Consider the following 17,301-nt stretch of genomic DNA (forward strand, 5'->3'; position numbering starts at 1 on the left):
AGTTCCCCTTTATATGAGGGAGATATGTTCCAAGACCCCCAGTGGATGCCTGACACTGCAGATAATACCATATGCTGTATATACTATGTTTTGTTCCTAGACATATATGCCTGTGATAAAGCTTAATTTATAAATTTGACATAGTAAGAGATTAACAATAGCTAAAAATGAAATAGAACAATTATAACAAGAGATTTCATGGTGCTACTCAGAACATCAGGCAATTTGAAACTTACACATTTTTTATTTCATTTAATATTTTTGCTTTGCAGTTGACCATGGGCAACAGAAACCATGAAAAGTAAAACCATGGATAAGGGGGCACTACTATATATATGTAAGTATGTATATATCTATGTGTGTGTGTGCATACACATGTAATTATATATATCATTTATATATATATAAAATCTATGATAATATTTTCTATTGGCTTTTGATAATAGTCTTGATTATCTTGAAATGATGTCTTCTAATTCTCATTTACTTGAAATTTTTAATAAGAATGATATCTGAGTTTTAGAAAATCTATTTTCAGCATCCTTGATACCATCATTTGCTTTTTCTGCTTTAATGATCAGTGCAATTAATTCTGTTAATATATTATTACTTGATAATGATCTAGCTTTGTATTAGAATAAACCCGTCTTGGATATAGTGGCTTATTCATTTGCTACAAAGCTGGATTGTCTTTATATTTTACTTAAAAATTGTGCATTTATATTTAGAAGAAAGTTTTCTTTTTGTGTGCAATTTTTTTTTTTTTCTGACACAGAATCTCACTCTGTCACTGGGGCTAGAGTGTCTTGGTGTCAGCCTATCTCACAGCAACCTCAAACTTCTGGGCTCAAGTAATCGCCATCAACTCCTGCTATTTTTTTCTGCTTTTAGTAAAGACTGGGCCTCGCTCTTGCTCAGGCTGGTCTCAAACTCCTGAGTTCAAGTGATCCTCCCGCCTCAGCCACCCAGAGTGCTAGGATTACAGGCATGAGCCACCACGCCTTGCCTTTGTGTATTATCTTTACTAGGTTTTAAACTAAAAATTTTATAGGTTTCATAAAGTTTATAAAGCTCTCTATATTTTTCTATGGCCTGGATTAGTTGAACTAACATTATTTTATTTTAATTTTATTTTGAAAACCTACCATGTAGTAAACTTCACTTTTGGTGTACATGTCCATGAATTTGAAGACATGTAGTTTAACCACAACTACAGACAAGACATAGAATAGTTTCGTCACCTACAAATCTCTTACACATTCTCCCTTTAATTGCTAGCCCCTGACAAACACTGACTTGCTCTCCATCACTATAGATGGAGTCTTTTCAAGAATGTCATATAAATGGAACCAGAATATATTACCTTTTGAGACTGGCTTCTTTCACTCCGAATAATGCCTTTGAAATTCATCCATGTCTTTCCATGAATCAGTAGTTTGCTTGTTTATTCATTCAGCTGTTGAAGGACTTTTGGGTTGTTTCCAATTGTTGGCAATTATGAATGGAGCCGCTATAAACATTCATGTACAGGTTTTTGTGTGAACCTAAGTTTTAATTTCTCTTGAGTAAATACCAAAGTGTGGGATGGGATGGCAAGGTTATAGGGTAAGTGTACGTTTAACTTTATGAAACACTGCCAAATTGTTTTACAGAGGGGCTGTGTCATTTTGAATTTCTATCAGCAATGCGTGAGAGTTGCAGTTGTTCAGCATCCTTGCCAGGACTTCATATTCTCAGCATTTTTAATGTTAGCCATTCTAATATGCATGCAATGGAAAAACATCATGGTTTAAATTTGTATTTTCCTAACGGGTAATGATGTTGAACATCTTTCCATGGCTTGTCATTCATGCATCCCTTTGTGTGAAGAGACTGTTCAAGTCTTTTGCCCATTTTTAAATTGGGTTGTTTTCCTAGTGTTGAGTTTTGAGAGTTCTTCATATATTCTGGTTAAAAGTCCTTTTTGGATGTGTGATTTGAAAATATTTTCTCCCAATCTGTGGCTTGCTCTTTCATTCTCCTAACAGTTTCTCTCATAAAGTAAAACTTTGAAATTTGATTAAATCTGTTTTTATCAATTATTTATTTTATGGATTATGCTTTTGGTGTCATATCCAAGAACTCTTTTCTAACCCCAAGTCATGAAGATTTTCCGGTATGATTTCTGTCTCCTTCTAAAAAGGTTATAGTTTTTTTTTTTTTTTTTTTTTTTTTTAAGAGACAGGGTCTTGCTCTTGCTCAGGCTGGTCTCAAATTCCTGAGCTCAGGGGATCCTCCTGCCTTGGCCTCCCAAAGTTCTAGGATTACAGGTGTGAGCCATGACGCCTGGCCTACTAAAAGTTTATAAGTTTTATGTTTTACATTTAGAGCTATGATATAATGGATTAATGATCCATTTTAGGTATATTTTGTATAAAATATAATTAAATTTTTATTAGGCTGAGGCTTAGTTTTTGCATATATATGTCCAATTGTTTCAATACCATTTGGTAAAAAGACTATTTTTTCATCTGTTACATTGGCTTTGTACCTTTATAAAATATTAATTGGCCATACTTGTGTGGGTTTATGTGTATATTTTCTATTCTAGTGCATTGATATAAGTGTCTATCCTTTTGTGACTATACAGTGTATTGATTAATGAAGTTTTATAGTATGTGTTAAAGTTGTATAGTGTGATTGTTCCAACTTTCTTCCTTTTCAAAAGTGTTTGGCTCTTCTAGTTTTTAACTACCAATGCAATTTACTTAATAGTTATAGAACTGTTATCAATTGAATTGTATCCTCCCCAAAATTCTCGTGTTGAAGTCCTAATTCCCGGTACTCCAGGATAGAACCTTGTTTGGAAATAGGGTCATTGCAGAGGTTGTTGGCTAAGATAAGGTCATACTGGTGTAGGGTGGGTGCCTAATCCAGTATGACCAATGTCCTCATTGAAAAGTAGAAATTTGGACACAGACATGCACACAAGAAAAACACCATATGAAGATGAAAGAGATTGGGGAGATGTTTCTATGCACCAAAGAATGCCCAAACTGCCAGCAAGTCACCAGAAGCTGGGAGACAGGCATGGAACAAGTTCTCTGTGCACACTCTCAGAAGGAACCAACTCTGCTGACCTGTAGCCCCTACTGGTCTGATCGCAGACTTCCAACCTCCCCAGACTGGGAGACTGTACGTTTGTTTTGCTTAAGCTACCTAGCTTGTTATATTAATAGCTGTCCCAACCAACTAATACAAGGACTTATGATTTATTTCTTCTTCTGTGAATTTTGGCTGTTTGTGGATTTTGAGAAAGCAGGCAATTTTATCAATTCATTATTATTATTTTGTTGTGAAATTTTATCTGCATTTGTAGGATTTGTAGTATTTACTTATTATCTTGTTAATGTCGGCAGGGTCTATAGGGATATACTTTCTTTTATTCCTGTTATTGGTAATTTGTGCCCCCCTTTTTTCCTTTATCAGTCTTACTAGAGGTTTATCAATTTTAATGATGCTTTCAAAGAACTAACTTTAATTTCATTAAATTTCTCCACTGTTTTTCCATTTTCCATTTTATTTATTTCTGCTCTTACCTTTATTTCTTTTTTTCCTCTGCCTGTTTATGGTTTATTTTGATCTCTTTATTCTTTTAGCTTTTTATAATGGTGAACATTTAGGGGGCTTGAGATCATTCGATTTAAAATATTTTCTAATTTACTTTGAAACTTCCTCATAGACTTTTAAAAGTGTGTTTTAAAATTTCCAAGTGTTTAGAGATTTTTCTTTATATTTCTGTTGTTGACTTCTAGTTATTGTTTATAAGAACATATTTCATATGATTTTAATTTCTTAAAAATTTGTTAGTTTTACATAATGTTTTTAAAAGCCAAATAAAACAGAGTTGTAAACCCACATGTTCATGATGCCTTTTTCAATGAATTATTAATCACCTTTTAAATTTATTATATGGTAATTTTTTTAGTAAAGTTTTTTTCACATTTTATTGGGTAAATTTTGACAGTTTTTTTCTAAGAAATTTTTCATTTCCTCTAAGTTTTCAAATTTGTTACCACACAGTTACTTGCATACTCTCTTTTAACTCTTTTAATCTCTTGTCTTTGATTACATTTCCTTTTCCATTTCAGATGTTATGTTTTTTCTATCTCAGTCTCCTTTATTTAGATGCAGGAAAGATTTATTTATTTTATCAATTTCTCCCAAGAAAGAGCTTAATTTGTAATGGCTACAATTTTGTTCTTTTTCTTTTTTCTTAATTAGACTTGTATAACTTTCTTATTTGTTTTAGTTTGTTTGGTTTTAGTGTCTCAAAATGAATACCAAGTTTCCTTATTTTTATTCTTATTCTATGGAAATGAAGGCTTTTGGGGCAATGTTTTTTTCTGAGTAGTACTATATTGTTTTCTCCCAAAGGTGGTCACATGGGATATTTTCCCCAGTTATTACTTTCTGAATTGGCTGTAATTTCCTTTTTTAATTTTTTCTAATTTTCTTTTTAATTCCAAGGCTTATTTAGAAATACGTTTTAAATGTTCAGATATGCAAGGTAGTTTTTTATCATTTAAAAATCGTTTCCAATTGTTTTAGTTTTTTTGTGTGTGTTACCATAACAGAATATCTGAAACTGGATAATTCATAAAGAACAGATATGTTTCTTACAGTCCCATAGACTGGAAAGTCTTAGGTTGAAGGGCTGGAACCTGGTGAGGGCTTTCTTGCTGAATCATCCCATAGCAGAAGGCAGAAGGATAGGAGATCATGAGAGAGAGAGAGAGAGAGAGAGAGAGAGAGAGAGAGAGAGAGAGAGAGAGAGAGAGAGAGAAAGGGGGCTGAACTCATCCCTTTATCAGGAACCCACTCCTGTGATACCTAACTCACTTCCATGATAAGGACATTAATTCATTCTTGAGGGTAGACTCCCTCATAACCTAGTCACCCCTTAAAGGCCCCACTTCTCAACACTGTTGCATAGGGTATTACATTTCCCACACATGAACTTGGACTTTGGGGGACACCTTCAAACCACAGCAGTAACTGTATTGGTATACAATCAAAGGATATGCTCTGTACAAATCTGACATTAAAAATCCACTAATATTTTTCATGATAAATACATGATTAATTAAAAAAATTTTCATGATCATATGGAAAAAATAAATACTTGTTACTTTAGAAATAGAAAGTTTTCTCTCTATTTGTATATGAAAATTATTATACATATATCACACATATATACATATCTCATACATCCAGTTTATGCATTACACTCTTCATTTTTGTCTTTTCTAATTTTTTCTGGCTGTTCTGCCTCATTCGTAAAATATATCAACTAATATACTTTTTGGTCATTGTTACTATAAATATTATATTCTAAATTCCCAGATATTATACTTACCCTTTAGTTTTCATTTCCATTTATTTGTTATTTAGCTATCTCTTTTACTTTCGACTTTTTTTTCTTATCCCACTGGAGTGTGTATTTTTTGTAAATGGTATATAGATTTTCTAAGGCCTATAAGATGGTCTCTCTTTTACTGGAAGAATTTAGTTCATGTAATAACTAAGATACTCAAATGTTTCCTTCTACTATACCTTTTGTTTATTATTTAGTTTTTCATTGCCTTTTCCATTTTCTCTTATCGTCTTGTCAATTTAATCAAGTTACTATTTATTTCATTTCTCATGTAAATCTGATATTTTACTATATTTTTCTATTCCATTAGCATTTAGTTTCCTTCTCCCTGAACTATGATACACACATATTTCTTTATGTTATGTAACTTATCCCCACTTAGAGGTATAGCTTCCCTCACAAAGATACTTTATTTTCTCTGAAATAAAATGAGATCTTTAGAGCATTTTCACTCTCCTTTCTTCCCCTCTACCCTCCATCATTCTAGGTTCAGAGTTTCCCTTGAGTATATCCCTACTGTTTTAGGGGTTTTTAACACTTAGGTTTCATATTTTCAGAGAGTCTATTATTAATTAATACTTGATAATGCAGTGACATGTACATCATAGATAATGCAAATATGTATAATGTATATATATGTATATTTGTGTGAAAATATATTCTATACATAAATTATAAGATACATGTATGTATATATAAGTATCCGTGTGTGTGTGTGTATATATGTGTGTGCGTGTGTCTTAAAATTATAAGGTGCATTGCTTGCCTCATTTTCTTCTATTATTTCCTAAATTGTGAGACCAAGTTCGGGTGATAATTTTTATCTGAAATTAAACTTACAAAGACTTAAGAAGAAAAAATTGTTGTAAATTAAACCAACTGTCAAGTACAAACTCATTTTGACCTTTTTTTGTGATTTCATTTATTTTTCTTAGGTCTTCAAATTTGTAATGTTTTTAAGACAGAATTTTTATGGGTACTTATGGGGTTAGATATTAAGTCAAGGGAGTAAAAGAATTTTAGTCAAAGGGATGCTTTATAAACAATAAAATTAAGTCATTACTGTTTGTGTGTTGTTCCCTAAGGGTTTGTATTTGGTTTTGCATCTGTCATGAGTCGTGTATACCTTCTGTACTTTCTTTGATACCACTAAATTCTTTTAATGATGCTGGTGATTTAAATCACCAGTATGTTATGATAATGTGATTATTAAGGACTAAAATTCTGTTCACATAGCCTTTAATATAATTAAAGACATAGAAAGGAATATATTAAAAAGTCAGCATAATTAACATAAAGCGTAATATACGTGAAATGAAATCCCCGAATTCTAAACACAGTATCAATGTGTTCTAAAGTGAAATTAGAGTTTTTACATTAAGCTTGAAAAACAGCTATAGAATCCTGAAATAGAATATTTTCTGTGAACTCGGAAATCTAGTGACTTATCTAAAAAGATTAATAGTAAAAAAAAAAAAGAACAAATTCTCATTCTAGTAAAACCAAATCATGTATGTGTAAGTGTGTAATAGTGATTCAAAGGCCAGGTCAGAACTTTCTTCTTTCTTAGAAAATAATCAGCCTTGTTTTGTATAGAACTAGTCTGAAGCTAAACAGGGGAAAGCTTTGATTTGTTTTTTTAATCCCTTGTGACCTTATAATGACCTTTGGATGCTAACTATAGCTAAAGAATATTGTGAAGGTTAAAGAGAGAAATTCCTTGGGGGGATTTTTCAGGTATGTTTTTGTTAAGTGCTTAACATCAGTGAATTCTCAGATCTTATATACTTTCATGACACAAGACATATACTCTAAATGCAGGTGTATTTCTTTAACTGCAAGTATTTATTTAACGAATTTCCTCTCAAGTCTTCTGGTGTCAGACACAGCATGACAGTAGTTAAGGATCTGTCACCATTACCATTAAAAACCTTATTGTTTAGGCTTTGCTTCCTTGACTGTTTCAAATTACATCTAGCTGCAACCTGCCAAAGAAGTTGTCAGCTTAGATATGACTTTGATTTTGAGAAACTGTTGAAAATAGGAAAGCCATTTATAGTGACAGAAAAAAGAGAATTTGGCTGGCATCAAATGTCTATTCTTGCTGAAATATACTTGTTCATGAAGTTTTCCAAACAATTGCAGTATGGATTAGTACATTTTGACACTTCAAAAATAAGCACGCTTTAAAACAGGATAGATAATTAACTGGAAAAATATATGTCTGCATGTATATTAGAAATGTTTCCTGGCTTCATTTTACCAAAGGTGTCTAATATGTCACTAGGATAGGACTGACATAAGATTCTATTTATACAGACTACGAATCAGGAACATCTCTAGAAACATCCAGCACACAAAGAATATTTGCATAAGAATATGCATTTTCATCTCTTTGGTGTATTCTGGTAATTAGGTTAAAACTATAGGGTTTCTTCTTTTTTTTGTATAATGCTTAGATTGAGAATAAAGTAAAAGTAAAACACTTCTTTCGCTGATTCCTCATCTGGGGAAAAAAAACCCAAAAAGACAGAAAAACAGAATAAAGTAAATCTTAACAAATAGGTTAATCAGTAAATTAGACTACCCAAGAAAAGATTTTTCTGAATTATAGAATCTAACAGAATCACCCAGAATGTAGTTCAGAGAGATAAAAAAAGATGGGAAAAATGAAATAGAAATGAAGAAGCATGAGGAAAGAATCAAAAGTGCCAACATTTATCTAATAAAGAGTTCTAGAAGAAAATAGAATAGGTAACTGTTACTAATAATATTTGAAGAGATTATGGCTGAGAAGTTTTTCAGAATTGAAGAAAGACATGGGTCCTTGAATAAACAAGCAACATTGTTTTTTAAGCAGAATTCGATAAATAAACCTCTACCTAGAAAATCTAAAAACTACCCAAAAAATGATCCAGATTGGTATTCTTTTCTAGGTAATTTTACGGATGACAGACTTTTCACAGCAAAAAAGTAGATGCCAGGTATTCATTAAGTAAGTTTTTCAAAGTCCCATGGGAAAACAAGCTGGGATTCTATTCCCAGATAAAATGTTGGTCAAGAAAGAGCACAAAATATAGACAAATGTAGATACAAAGACTCAGAGTTTATTATTCAGTTTATTATTTATAGTTTATCATTCATTTATTATTCTTTCTGCTGAAAGACCTACTGATGTTTTTACTTCAGTGCAAAGAAGATTGAACTGAAAAGGACAAAGTGAGAGGCAAATAAAAGAGGAAAGCAAATTGGTAAATGCTCACTGGTGTTGACTTTACATCTCCAATACCTGCAGTGACAGGATGAGGGGAGGAGGCTGGTTGGAGTGAAAGCCATGCTAAGGGCCTCTTCTGTTTGGGACAGTAAAGATTTTGATTAAAAATAGAGTGCTAAAAATACATGTTAAAAATTAAGTGCAACCATAGAAAGAATAAAAATAGAATTAAGAAATGGAGCCAGCCCAACCTCTCTAAACTACGTGCTCATCTTCAGTTTTAGGATCCACATGTTAGCCTTGATCTTCATGTCTGGGTCAGTAGGGAGACCGGTTTGACTTGTGGAAACAGGAGCTCACCTGACTGATTCTCCCTTTTTTTTTTAACTCACCCTGTTTCCTGGCAAAAGAAACTAGTATCCTTCAGGAAAAGTTAAGAATGTATATACTCATGCCAGTGATTTACAGACACATGATGAGGGTCAGGAAGACAGTTTGCTGAGCTTCTTTTGATTCAAGAGATGTAAGTGGCTTTGGAGAAGAAAAAGAAAGTGCCCAAGAAATGAATTGTCTCCAAAATGACAGCAATGATGGTAGCTACTATTTATTGGGTATCTACACAGGCCAAGCACATTACCTTAATTCATCTCACTTAATTCTGAAAACCAACTTACACTTTTTTTTTAACCAAAACAATATTTTTTATTTAAAAAATTGTAGGTAACTTGATCACATACAAAATTCCTTTATAAATTTTCTTTCATTAATCTTATCACGATTTACATAGACCATCTATGACAAACTTGGCCTTTCTGTTTTGTCCTCAATCTCCCCTTGCTTCAGTAACCAGTTTATTTTTGCATAAAAATTTACTATACAAGACCATTTCCACCTTACACTTTTGATGTTATCAACCTCATTTTAAAGATGTGACTATGTAACAGCTTATAAGTGGGGACCTTGAATCTGAGCCCAGATTTCTCTCACTGATTCTACCTCCTTCACTTTCTCTACTTCATTATCCTGTATCATATATAATGCTCTCAAATATAAGTAGTTGGTTCTAATGCTTGACGTATCTTGATCTTGAAACTGAGGGAGAAATCAATGCACAAAATAAGATAATATTAATAATCTGTGTTTTTGCCTTCTTCCATAGCATTTTTCACTTTTGGTCTTTGACACACCTATTGTTAAACGAAAAGAGTATAAGGTTTGTCTACCTTAGTGGGCTAAGTCTTTAATTCTTTAAAGACTATTCATGGAATTTTTAGAGGCAGCCTATATTGCTGTTTGATATGTGCATTATTTTATTTTTTATTTGAGGTGTGGGTGGTGGCTAGAAAGGCAGAGGAGGCAGAAATAAAGTGATTCTTTAAGAAATAATCATGTAATGGTACACCAAATTGTAAATGGCAGTAATTTATTCAAGTCTACAGGAAAAGTTTCCTCTATTCAAGCAGGTAGGGTATAGTGTTAGCTCTGTGTCTATGCTCACTTCTGAGTTCTACCAACATATTAACAGGAACAGGTAAAATACTCCGGCTGTATTAATATGCCTCAAGCTGCTGTTGAGAAAACTGTACAAATTTGGTAGAAAACTTCATCCGTGTGAATCTTATGCTCCTGAGAGAGAGGCTCCAGGGCCTACTGGATGTATCGGCCGCCTTTGGTTGCCAGACGTGCATTGTCCAACCTTATGCCCCAGCAAATTCAGGCCCTGGGCAGGATTTGGCTTCTCAAGCTGATTTCACCACAGGGAAGAATGTAATGAGCAACATTCCGGTTGTTACATTAGTCTCTTATGAATTGGAATCGGGCTCTTTTGTCTTTGAGAAACGAATCTCTGCCTAGGATATGCACAGGATCCAATCTCTGAGCCTTTAAAACTAAAAAGAGCCATCTCTGGGTCGCCAGGCTGCCTTCTGTGTCCCAGGCAGCCAGCCATTTCAGCTGCCCTGAGTGACGCACACATCCCTCCAATCTACGGTTCCTCTGGCTCATCTGTGTTTTGTTGTTGCGGTTTTGTTTATTCTGTGTGTGTGTTCACGTTTGCCTAGTGCCAAGATTGTTATTTTTAACCTCAGTTACTCCGCTTTCATTGGCATTTCCTGAAGCAAGATTTATGGGTAAATAAAAAAAGGAGAGCGATTTACATTCAGAACAAAAGAAAGTTTACCTAGCAGATCTAAAACAAAACAAAATTCATTTAACCTATATAACATCTACAGTTAAGTATGTGTGACAGTGTAAATTTCTGATCCTTGTGTGTCATGTGTGTGCAGCTTTTGCTTTCAGATTACTAGAGGCTGTGTATTTACTTTCAAGTTTGGCCAGGCATGGTGGCTCAGGCCTGTGAGCCCAGCACTCTGGGAGGCAGAGGTGGGAGGATCTCTTCTGAAGTCAGGAGTTCAAAACCAGGCTATGCCACATAGCAAGACCCCATCTCTACAAAAGATTTTTAAAAATTAGCCAGGTGTGGTGGTGCAGACCTGTAGTCCTAGCTGCTTGGGACGTTGAGGAGGGAGGATCAATTGAACCCAGGAGTTTTAGGCTGCAGTGAGGTGTGACAGCACCATCCCAGCCTGGGCAGTAGAGTGAGACTCTGTCTCTAAAAACAAACAAACAAACAAAAAATGCAAAAAACAGTTTGATTCTTGATGGCATTTGCAATTGAACTGAATGTTTATGTCTCCCCCAAATTTATATGTTGAAATCCTAGCCCCCAAAGTGATGGTATTGGGAGGTGGAGCTTTTGGGAGGTAATTAGGTCATGAGGATGGAGCCCTCATGGTGAGACTAGAGCCCTTATAAGAAGAAACAGGAAAGAGCTATCTCTCTCTCTCTCTGCCACATGAAAATACAATAAAAAGGAGGCCATCTGCAAACCAGGAACAGGACCCTACCAGACACTGGACTGGAGGTACCTTGATCTTGGACTTCCCAGCATCCTAAAATGTGATAAATAAATGTTTGTTCTTTAAGCCTCCCACTCTATGGTCTTCTATTATAGCAGCCTGAGCTAAGACAGTGTCTCTTTCAGACCTCTCAGTTATAAAAATCCAGGATCCAACCTTTGGACTTATGTGTGAGAAAAGGATAAACTTTCAGTTGCCTAACCACTAATCATTTGGGACTGACTGATAAAGAATCAGTAAAAATAAAGTAGTAGGATCAGGCGGTATTTATTTTGAAAGTCCACGGTATGAAAAAACAATCAAGAAACATAACATGAAAAGGGAAGTGCTAACTTCCTATGACTTCGACACATGCTTTGGGGTGATTACTATTGAAAGAGTTCACTTTCAAGTCTAAACAACACAAAAAACACAAACAAGATCTAGGGATCAGAAGGTATAGAAATTCAGACAAAATCATGTGATAGGAGGTCCTAAGAAACACTGAGTTTGCTCAGAAAAATCTTTTTTTTTTCCCCTAGGGTGTGGTGCTTTCCATGAGGCCAATTTTGCCCCATTGCATTGTGGGTATAGTCATATGATACAAATAATGGAAAAACAGTTTATACCCTCCACAGTGACAGAACTCTCTCCCATGAAGAACCAAAGGCTGGGAAGAAGCAAGACCACAGGTATAAGTTCTACTTTTCTTTTTGACTTCCCATCTTGTACTTCTCACCTGGATCTGATAGATCAGTGGTTTCATGTTCCTACACCTCACACAGGCATTGGTTGTCTGAGTGTCTCTCTTCTCATCTACAACATGGCGGTGATGACATCTACTTCTGGGTACTTGAGGGTCAAGTGGGTCAATGTATACAAGGCATTTAGAGCAGCTCCTGATAGGTGGAAAACTTTCAAAAGTTCCTTCACCATATTCTCATTAAATCACAATTTCCTTGGTGAAAAGAGAAACTGAATTTCTTTCCTCAGTTTGGAAAACAGGGTGAGTTACCCTCAGTTATATTTCTTCTGTTCATATATCTATGAATTAGTTTGCAAGGACTGCCATAACAGCATACCACAGACTGAGTGACTTAAACAACAGAAATTAATTTTCTCACAGTTCTGGATGCTAGAAGTTCAAGATCAAGGCGTCAGCAGGGTTGGTTTCTCATGAGATCTCTCTTCTTGGCTTATAGATGGCTGCCTTCTCAATGTGTCCTCACATGGCCTTCTCTCTGTTCATGCACATTTTTGGTGTCTCATATTGGGTCAGGACCCCCTGCCTTATGTGCTCATTTAACCTTCATTACCTCCTTTTTTTTTTTTTTTAACTGTTTTAAATAAAGAGACTTTTTGTGAAAATTTAGTTCAGTCTCATGAGGTTGAGTTAGCTATACTCAAGTTTCACATAGGTTTTATAATCACAGATATCAGTTATCGGTTGCCAGGGGTTAATTACCTCTTTAAAGGCCCTATCTTTAAATATAGTCCCATTGTGGTTGGAGCATCAACACATGGATTTGGGGGGGACACAATTTAGTCCTTGACACCCTATAAGACATTTTAAGGCTTGCAATTAAGTGAATACTGTGGACACAGTTGCCAAGCACAGACTTTACTCTTCTTGAAGACATTTTCAGGCTGGCTTTTGGCCTCAATGATGGTAGGTACAATACTCTGAGTTGGGTTTTAGCTCTCTGCAATCACCACCACTACGCCTGCTACAGAATGGTCTTGTATTGAAAGAAGCTTCATTTTCTGGTCCTGAAGGGAAAGGCAGACAGTGCTATCAGGACACAGGCTGAGGGCGAGTGTCATCAGACCCCAGGCCTAATCTGCTCCCAGGGCCAGAAGGAGTCACAGGCATTTACTGTCCTGGATGAGTCTACAACAAATTCACTTTAGGAATCGACAAAGTAAGCAATCTGAGAGGACATTCATTAAGTTCCATGTCCTTTCTATGACTATCACTGTGGCTGTGTGTTGGGCAAGTTGGAAGTTTAATGTATTTACTTTTGCCAGAGAACCTAATGATATATGGAGCTAGAAGTTTGCATGGACGTGGGTAAGCAGTATGTGAGTTCTGCCCATGATACATAAGTAAGTTCAGGTGATGGTCTTCCAGGTGAGAGTAAACCAAGGTGACCTGACTAAGGGCCCAAGAACAGAGAAGGCCCATGAGACACTGAGATGAAGTCACCCAGGGAGTATAAAGATGAGAGACTGGCGGGATGGCTCCCCTTCCAAGTTGGGTCAAGGGAAGATGATGCTTTTGTGTCTGTGAGGCAGTAGGCACAGGACTCACCTGAGCCAGTCACTCAGGAGGCAGGTTTGCACTCTGGAGATGGGCCGCCTGAGGGAGTCTGAGGAGTCACGGCCTGAGGTACCAGGCCAGGCGTTGTGCACTGCTGGCTGAGGTAGCCAATGGGAATGTTGTCATTCCTCACTCTGAAGGACCTGTGACAACCATATTTCTCAGATGCCAAGCTCTTTGCTCTGTGTGAAAGCTCTGGGGTTTCCCAGCATTCACGGCCACACCAGACCTCTGGGTTGGCAATGGGGTAACTTGTTCCGAGGCTGTTGGGGTGGAGGGCAGTGCCTGTGTTCTGGAGTTTGGCGGGGGTGGGGTGGGAAGGCAGCAGATAAGACTCACTGAATACCAGTCAACCCCAGGGGACTTGGAGGTTTTAGGGAGAGGCGCATGGGATTGGTACTGTGGAGCTGTGCAATTAGCTGGCATGCTCTAGTATCCCTGTAGTCATTCAATTTGGAGGCTGGTGGAGAGTAGTTACACAGGCTGAATCAAAACTGTGAAAACTGTGTCCAGCCCAGGCCCTCCACTGCTTTCGGAGGTCTTCTTAAAACTTAAATATGATCATTTTACTCCAGATCTTTCATTGCTTCCCACTTTCTACACTCCAGGAAGAAATCATCACACCAGTGCCTGGCATGCAAACCCCCCTACCATCTGTCCCTTGCCCATTTTTTGTCCAACCTGACTTCTTACCATTACTGGCCCCTTCTACACTCCTGCCGAAAGCACCTTTGTATTTTCCTGCTCTTTCCTCTGTCAGGGAAAGCTGTCCTGACCTCCTAACCCAATTCCTCCTCATCCCACACGACCTAGGTGAGGACTTTCTGGAGGGACTTATGACACACTCAGAGGGTTCATCATTCCCACTTTTGTTCAACCGTAGTGTCTCATACTTCAATTGTAATACTTAGTTTGGTCACAGTCATTTTGCATCCTTTTTTATTAAAGAGGGCTTCCAAAATTTTTAGGCCCCACAAAATCTGGATCCACTCCAGGACATAAAGAATCAGACTTGGGATTTAATCACGAGGTGGGGAGCGGGTAGACCTGCATAGGAGACTGAATGTGCAGCCTTGCTATGTCTCCTAACCTAAACTCAGGGCCATGATTGGGAGGTAGTGAGTGTCACATAGCTTCTAATTATTTCTTTTACATGTTTATTTCCTCTTCTAAAATGTAAGAGCCTTAAAAGCAAAAACTGTGTACATTTTCCACTTCTTTCTGTCAAGCACAGAGCATGCACATTGTCTGTGGTTTGCAGACAAAATGAACATTGCGCTAGATGTATGAAGCACGATACAAGAATATTAGACATTTAGAACAGTGCTGTCCAATAGAAATATAATGGGAGCCACAAGGCCACTGGGTGTTCACACTTAGGGCACGCCACAGTTTGGACTACCTTCATGTCATGTGTTTGATCATCGCACGTGGCCAGTGACTACCATATTGGATGGTGCAGATATCAAGGGCATAATATATAAAAAAAAATGACAGAAAGAAGAGAATGCTTTTGGTCCTGTAATTTAATTATAGTGATTTCTAAGTTCTAATCATATCTTTTGCCACATATCACATTAATTTTATGTCAAAATGCTCTCCTGCCCAAAATCTTGAGGTAGATTGAGAATGAAGAGTCCACAGGTATCAGCGGTTAATGTAAATGTGGAGGTCATAGTATTTTAAAAGTTGCAGTAGAGATAAACGCAGCCTCCCAGGGTGTTTTTTAACATACCAGTAGGAATAGCATTGTGAAGTCCTGAAAGAGACAGTGTTCTCATTTACGAAGCATCACGATAACTCCAAGACCCTTCATTTCACAGCAGAATTTCCTGAGCTCATTATGTAAAAAGGAGTGTGTTGCCTCATACGTTCTGCTCCTGGAAGCTCATCTGCTCCAACTCCAGTAGATGTGAAAGCTAGATGTTTACCTGGAGAGAAAACGTCATTCGACATCCCTGATGGTAAATCTTGTAGGCAGGGAGCCTCGGGTAAATCACTGCTGTGGCTTTGCTGACTTCGTAGTCAAACTTGGGCAGTGTCACTGCACATAGCAAATTAAATTTCAATGAGCTTGGGAGAGTAATTGGGCCTTGAATGTTACGTATGCATTACTTGGAGAATTGTAAATGTCTGGAAATGAAACCAGATGATGTAATATCCAATTAATGTTTTAGGAGCAACAAGGTCCATAGAGATACAGAGCATGCAGGGACCTAAGTCTAACCCTTAATTTTTCAAATAAAAAACCCGAAGACCAGCCAGGTGTGGTGGCTCTTGCCTATAATCTTAACACTCTGGGAGGCCGCAGAGGGAGGATCCCTTAAGGTCAGGAGCTTGAGACCAGCCTGAGCAAGAGCCAGACCCCATCTCTTCTAAAAATAGAAAAAATTAGCTGGGCATGGTGGCAAGCCCTTGTAGTCCCAGCTACTCAAGAGGCTGAAGAAGAAGGATTGCTAGAGCCAGGACTTTGAGGTTGTTGTGAGCTAGGCTGACACCATAGCACTTTAGCCTAGGCAACAGAGTGAGACTCTGTCTCAAAAAAAAAAAAAAAAAAAAAAAATCCAAGACTGTGAAGGGTTTAAGTGGTACAACCAAGATTAGACAAGTAACCCTGGCTAGAGCTGGGACTAGGTCTCAGTTCTCCTGACTTCTTAGCTGCTCATTCATCCCTCTTTAACACACCAACACCTACATTTCCCCCCATCTCTTCCTTTCTACAGTTTTGGCCATTTCTCTGGACTTTGTGATCTTCAGGGAGGAGAGGCAGAGAAAGAAAATCCAAAAGCTGTCAGCACTAGTTCCTTCCATTATTTTATAGGGGATGATAATTGCTCCTATTTCCTGCCATAGCAGAGTAGAAACATATGCTATTATATGTACATATTGGTTTGAGGAAACATACTTACTTTCTGAGCCAGAAGCTGATGGAAATAAAATGAAAACAGACAAATAACTAAATAAAAGTGGGCTACATCATCAGCCCCCAACTTTTTGGCACCAGGGACTGGTTTCATGGAAGACAAATTTTCCATGGATGGGGGTGGAGGAGTGGGGGGATGGTTCTGGGATGATTCAAGCCCCTTAAATGTATTGTGCATATTATTTATATTATTATTACATTGTAATATTATAATGGAATCATTATACGACTCATCACAATGCAGAATCCAATGCCACCACCACTGATCTGACAGGAGGTGGAGCTCAGGCGGTGACATGAGCCATGTGAAGGATGGGGAGTGGCTGTGAACACAGGTGAAGCTTCGCTCGCTCACCTCCTGCTGAGTGACCAGATCCTAACAGGCCATAGACCAATGCCGGTCCTTGGCTTGTGGACTGGGAACCAAAGGGCTAGATAACTAAAGGCGTCTGGGACAGGAAGGATAACTCTGAACCTCAGCTACCGAGAAGGGAAAAGGTACTTGGTAAATATTTATTTGATGCATTAATT

General features: G+C 37.0%; 1 long non-coding RNA gene across 1 annotated transcript in view; it reads left to right on the plus strand.

The window, feature by feature from the left end:
• Positions 1-228: 228 nt before the first annotated feature.
• LOC142874270 (uncharacterized) overlaps positions 229-17,301 on the plus strand; it is a 197,935-nt gene continuing 180,862 nt past the window's right edge. Inside the window, exons 1-2 of the long non-coding RNA XR_012922080.1 lie at positions 229-337; positions 12,070-12,219. This is a non-coding gene — a long non-coding RNA (uncharacterized LOC142874270). The remainder of the gene's footprint in view (positions 338-12,069; positions 12,220-17,301) is intronic.

Source organism: Microcebus murinus, chromosome 12 (genome assembly GCF_040939455.1).
Source record: "Microcebus murinus isolate Inina chromosome 12, M.murinus_Inina_mat1.0, whole genome shotgun sequence".
Lineage (NCBI taxonomy): Eukaryota > Metazoa > Chordata > Mammalia > Primates > Cheirogaleidae > Microcebus > Microcebus murinus.